The following is a 6000-nucleotide window of genomic DNA, read 5'->3' as shown; positions in this document are numbered from 1 at the left end:
ACAGTTCCATGCTGGGGCCTGATGATACAGTGAGGCTAGAGTCCTACAGTGTTGGGGACCACCAGGAAACCCCCATGGTGCTTGGTCCTTTCGCATTCTGGTCTTTCCACTTGCTGATGGTGTCCTTTGAAGCAGGTTTATTTATCTCCCCCTCCTTTCTATCTGTCTATCTTCCTCTCTCCATGTCTGTGGCTGTCTGTCTGTCTCTCCCTCTCTCACACACACAAATGCCCTGATGTGGTGCTCACGCATGTTAGCTGTGGTACTCACTAGAGATCACACATCCAGCTGCAGTACTCACACAGAGAAATCTCTCCATTCCTTTCCTTCCTTCCTCCTTTTCTTCCTCCTCCCTTCCTCCCTCCTTCCTTGTTCTTTCTTTCTTTCTTCCTTCCTTCCTCTTTCTTCTTTCCTTTCTTTTTTCTTCCATCTTTCCCTCCTTCCATCCTTCCAAACTTCCTTCCTTCCTTCTTTCCTTTCTTCCTTTTTTTCTGATTTGTTTGGGGGAGAGTATACAGTGCTCAGGGCTTACTCCTAGTTCTGTGCTCAGGTGATGTGATAGTGGAGCTCAAACCTGGGTCAGCCCCATGCAAGGCAAGCTACCCACCCACTATATGCTATCTCTGGTCTTTTTGTTCTTTTAATTAGCTTAAGCCTTATGATCATATAACTTATAAATATGTACTAATGTATATCATCTCTAATTGGTAAAAGCACTGTTATCAAGTCATATAGGGATAGTTTTTTTTTTCTTTTTTTTGGCTTTTTGGGTCACACCTGGCGATGCACAGGGGTTACTCCTGGCTCTGCACTCAGGAATTACCCCTGGCTGTGCTCAGGGGACCATATGGGATGCTGGGATTTGAACCCGGGTCGGCCTCGTGCAAGGCAAAATGCCCTACCTGCTGTGCTATCTCTCCAGCCCAGGTTTTTTTTTTTTTTTGAGGTTAAAACTTAGGTTTTATTTTTGTAAGCATCACCCTGGTGGTGCTCAGGGCTTACTTCTGGCTCTGCACTCAGAAATCACTCTTGGCAGACTCAAGGGGACCATATGGGATACTGGGGATCGAACCCCGGTTGATTCATGCAAGGCAAGCATCCAATGTCCTGTAATATTCCTCTGGCCCTGTTTGATTTTTTTTTATTTGGGGGTCACACCCGGCTATGCTCAGGGCTTACTCCTGGCTCTGTGCTCAAGGATCACTTCTGGCAGGCTTGGGGGAATCATGTGTGGCGCCAACGATTAAACCCAGGTTGGCCACATACAAGGAAGAGCCTTACCTGCTGTACTATTTTCTTTCCAGCCCCCAGGCGCATATTTTTGAACAGCTATTTGAAAGAACAATCCTGAATTCTATCATAGCTGGAATTGAATAAAGAATTCACAAGCAAAATTTACTATTCTATGTTATCATCCCGAATTTTAAAAACATGGGACATGGGTGTTTGGTGATGACATTAAAACTTTAGGGGAGGGGCTGGATCGATAGCACAGCGGATAGGGCGTTTGCCTTGCACGCGGCTGACCAGGGTTTGATTCCCAGCATCCCATATGGTCCCCTGAGCACCGCCAGGAGTAATTCCTGAATGCAGAGCCAGGAAGTAACCCCTGAGCATCGCCAGGTGTGACCCAAAAAGAAAAAAAAATTTAGGGGAGCTCTCCAAGCAATGTTCATGGGGCACAGGAGCCACTCCCAGTTATCCTCAGCCACCCAAGCTTGAGAGTCCAGTGCTCGGTCTGGTGATACACTGCAGCCTGGGCCCAGCGGCGCTTGAGTCACTCCAGGGCTACATTTGATAATGCTCAGGGCATCGTTTAGTGTTAGGGATCAAACCCAGGGCCTCGAACATGTAAAGCAGGTGCTTCAGTCCTTTGAGCAACTCTCTAGGCCCCCAATATTTTTTTTATTTTTGGACCACAACCGACATTGCTCAGAGGGTCACTCCTGGCAGTGCTCAGGGGACTAAAGGGGGTGACAGGGATTGAACCTGGATCCACCACGTCCAAAGCAAGCACCCTCCTCGATATACTCTGGCCCTGACCCCCAAATTTCTTAATTTTACTGGGGAGGTGGGGAGTGGGCCATACTGCGCTGGGGTTACTCCTGACTCTGTGCTCGTGAATGACCTTTGGTAGTGCTCAGAGGACTATACGCAGTGCTGGGGATCAAACCTCAGGTTGGCCACATGCAAAACAAGTGCCTTCCCTCCTGTGTTATCTCTCCATCCCCCCAATGTTGCAAAATAAAGACTACTTTTTTCCTGTTCCCCCTTCCCTTTGTTCTTATTATTGCAATGCCCAGGGGACACGTGCGGGTTGCTGTGCCGGGGGTGGGCATGCCGTGCCAGGGATTGAACCCGGGGCCTCACAAATACAAGGCAGGTACTATATCATTTAAATCACACCCACCACACACACACACATCCGGGGCCCCTTATGCTTTCATTTTCACCAGGAAGGATCCAAGAGTAGAATTGCTGAATCAACTGTGAGATGTGGTTGTTGTAGTTTCCCAAAGAATTGGCAGTCACTTGTATTTCTTTATTTCCCCCTTCCCTTCCCTTTTCGTAGCTGCTGTCGCAATGGCCAGGCATTGCACACACACACAAGGGGTCCGCACACTCGCCTGCAGTGCTCAGCGATGGCCACAATCTTCCTCTGCCGTGCTCACACCCGGCTGGCCGCAGCCCAGACATCAGAACTCAGGCTCAGTCAGTGCTTGTGGATGGGCACAGCCGAGTGGCAAGGCAGGGGCTTCTGTGCGGCCTGAGCTCCCACCCGGCTCCTTGGGTTTGCTTGCTTGTTGGTCTGGGGGCCATATACAGCAGTGCTCACGGCTTACTCCTGGCTCTGTGCTCAGGGAGCTGGACCAAATGCGGTGCTGGGATTTGAAGTAGGGTCATATGCCAGGCAAGTACTTGACCTCCTCCCATGCATTTTTTTTTTCTGCTTTTTGGGTCATACCTGGCGATGCATAAGGGTTACTCCTGGATTTTTTGCACTCAGGAATTACTCCTGGCAGTGCTCAGGGGACCATATGGGGTACTGGGAATCTAACCTGGGTCAGCCGCGTGCAAGGCAAACACCCTACCCACTGTGCTATCTCTCCAGCCCCTCCCATGCATTTTTTAAAAATGTTTTTTTGTAGTATAATCGAAACAACATCTGCACATGTATGTTCATCGCAGCACTGTTTACAATAGCCAGAATCTGGAAAAAACCCGAATGCCCTAGAACGGATGACTGGTTGAGGAAACTTTGGTACATCTATACAATGGAATACTATGCAGCTGTCAGAAAAAAGGAGGTCATGAATTTTGTATTTAAGTGGATCGGCATGAAAAGTTTCATGCTGAGTGAAATGAGTCAGAAAGAGAGAGACATAGAAAGATTGCACTCATCTATGGTATATAGAATAACAGAGTGGGAGACTAACTCCCAAGAATTGTAGAAATAAGTACCAGGAGGTTGACTCCATGGCTTGGAGCCTGGCCTCACATTCTGGGGAAAGGGCAACTCAGAGAAGGGATCACCAACTATAATGTAGTCAAAGGCCATGTTGGGGAAGGGAGTTTCGGGCTGAATGAGGGCTAGAGACTGAGCACAGTGGCCACTCAACACCTTTATTGCGGGCCGTAGAAGCTAAATAGAGAGAGAGAACAGAAGGGAATGCCCTGCCACAGTGGCAGGGTGGGGTGGGGGGGAGATGGGATTGGGGAGGGTGGGAGGGACGCTGGGTTTACTGGTGGTGGAGAATGGGCACTGGTGAAGGGATGTGTTCCCGAAATTTGTATGAGGGAAGCATAAGCACAAAAGTGTATAAATCTGTAAATGTGCCCACACGGTGATTCACTAACTAAAAATAAAAAAAAAAAGAAAAAGGAAAAAAAATGTTTTTTTGTTATTATTGTTATCATTTTGGCTTTTTTTTTTTGTCAGCTCTGGCAATGCTCAGGGGTTAACTTCTGGCTCTACATTTAGAAATTATTCCTGATTAATGGTGCTTGGGGGATCATATGGGATGCTGAGGATTGAACCCAGGTCAGCCGTGTGCAAGGCAAATGCCCTACCCTCTGTACTATCGCTCCAACCCCATAACACAAGTTGAATTGCCAGCTTTGCAGGGTTATCTTCTGTTAAAGCAGTGACACCAACTGGGAAAGGATGGGACCCTTTAAGATGGTCTGTGATGTGTGAGAAGCTCCTATCTAGGAACACTGAACCCCCAAATTCTAATGAGTCTTTTGGCCAGTAGAAAAGAGTCTCCCAACGCCACAGAAGTGACCCACCTCCTGTGATTTTGGCCTCCTACCTTGCAATGGAGGAAATGCACCCTGCGCTGCTGTAAGAAACCTTCTGATTCTCTTATATTCCTCCCTGCCAGCCCTCTTTGCCTCTGGACCTACCCAAGACTCAAGTGCCAGCATGCCCCTGGAGATGCAGTATGAGGTGTGACTCATGAGATACTCCAAAAGAACTACTGGAATTTTCTAACTCATACAGACATAAATCTGGGTGGGAATGAATGCACTGTGGGAGAATGGTAGAAGGAGCAAAAAGTTGGGTTAGGCCAGATTTGTTAAGCAAAAATTAAGCAGAAACTGTCCTTTTAATGTTATAGTCTGGAAAGTTTTGGTTGGTTGGTTGATTGGTTGGTTGGTTGATTGGTTGGTTGGTTGATTGGTTGGTTGGTTGGTTGGTTGGTTGGTTGGTTGGTTGAACATGGACCAGAATGGCAGGAGATGTAGTACAGGGTTTTGGTTTTTTGCTTTTTGGGTCACACCTAGTGATGCTCAGAGGTTAGTCCTGGCTCTGCAGGACTTATTCCTGTAGTGCTTGGGGGATCAAACCCAAGTCAGTCGTGTGCAGTACAAACGCCCTACCCACTGTCCTGTTGCTCCAGCCCTAGTACAGGGTGTGTGCCTGGCATGTGACCAATCCTGCTTCAATCCCTGGCCTGCATATTCAAAGAACTCAGTCTCGACTCAGGCCTACTAACAGGCCAGCAACTGTATCTCAAAAGAGAATAGTTTCCTTTAAAGAATTTGCTGAAGGGATTTGCTTCTACATCTTAAAAGTCTATAGTGCAGTTCACTGATAGGAACCTGGGAAAATCTCCAAATAGTCTCATATACACTGCACTTGAAGCACTGCTGGATCTGCCCTCTCCTGACAGGTTGTTTTTCTTGTTGAGTTCAGCAAATGCCTTATATATTTTGGATATTAACCTTTTTGTTTGTTTGTTTATTTTGGTTTTTGGGCCAAACTCAGAGATACTCAAGGCTTACTCCTGGCTCTGTGTTCAGGGATCACACCTGGCGGTGCTCAGGAATTAAACCCAGGTTGGCCACATGCAAGGCAAACACCCTACCTAATACTTCTCTGGCCTCATAGTCTTTGTCAGAAGTATGGTGTGTGAATATTTCCTTTTACTGAGTAGGTTCTTTTTTTATTATTATTATTATTATTTTTTATTTTAACTGTTGGGGCTGGAGTGATAGTACAGTGGGAAGGGTGTTTGCCTTGCATGCGGCTGACCTAGGTTTGATTCCCAGCATCCCATATGGTCCACCAAGCACTGCCAGGAGTAATTCCTGAGTGCAGAGCCAGAAGTAACCCCTGAGCATTGCAGGATGTGACCCAAAGAGTAGCACTGTAGCACTGTCATCCCGTTCATCGATTTGCTCGAGTGGGCACCAGTAATGCCTCCATTGTGAGACTTGTTGTTACTCTTTTTGGCATTTCAAATATGCCATAGGTAACTTGCCAGGCTCTGCTGTGTGGGCGGGATATTCTCGGTAGCTTGCTGGGCTCTCTGAGAGGGAAGGAAGAGTTGAACCCGGGTCAGTCGCGTGCAAGGCAAATGCCTTACCCGCTGTGCTATCGCTCCAACCCGAACCAAAAAGTAAAAAAAAATTATTTTAGTTGTTATTTCACAGGTTGAACACGAGTTCAAGTTCACAGAGCTGCCATTTGAAATGCAACCTCAACCTCAACTC

This window comes from Sorex araneus, chromosome 2 (genome assembly GCF_027595985.1).
Source record: "Sorex araneus isolate mSorAra2 chromosome 2, mSorAra2.pri, whole genome shotgun sequence".
NCBI lineage: Eukaryota > Metazoa > Chordata > Mammalia > Eulipotyphla > Soricidae > Sorex > Sorex araneus.
Note: the sequence above shows the minus strand (reverse complement) of the source record.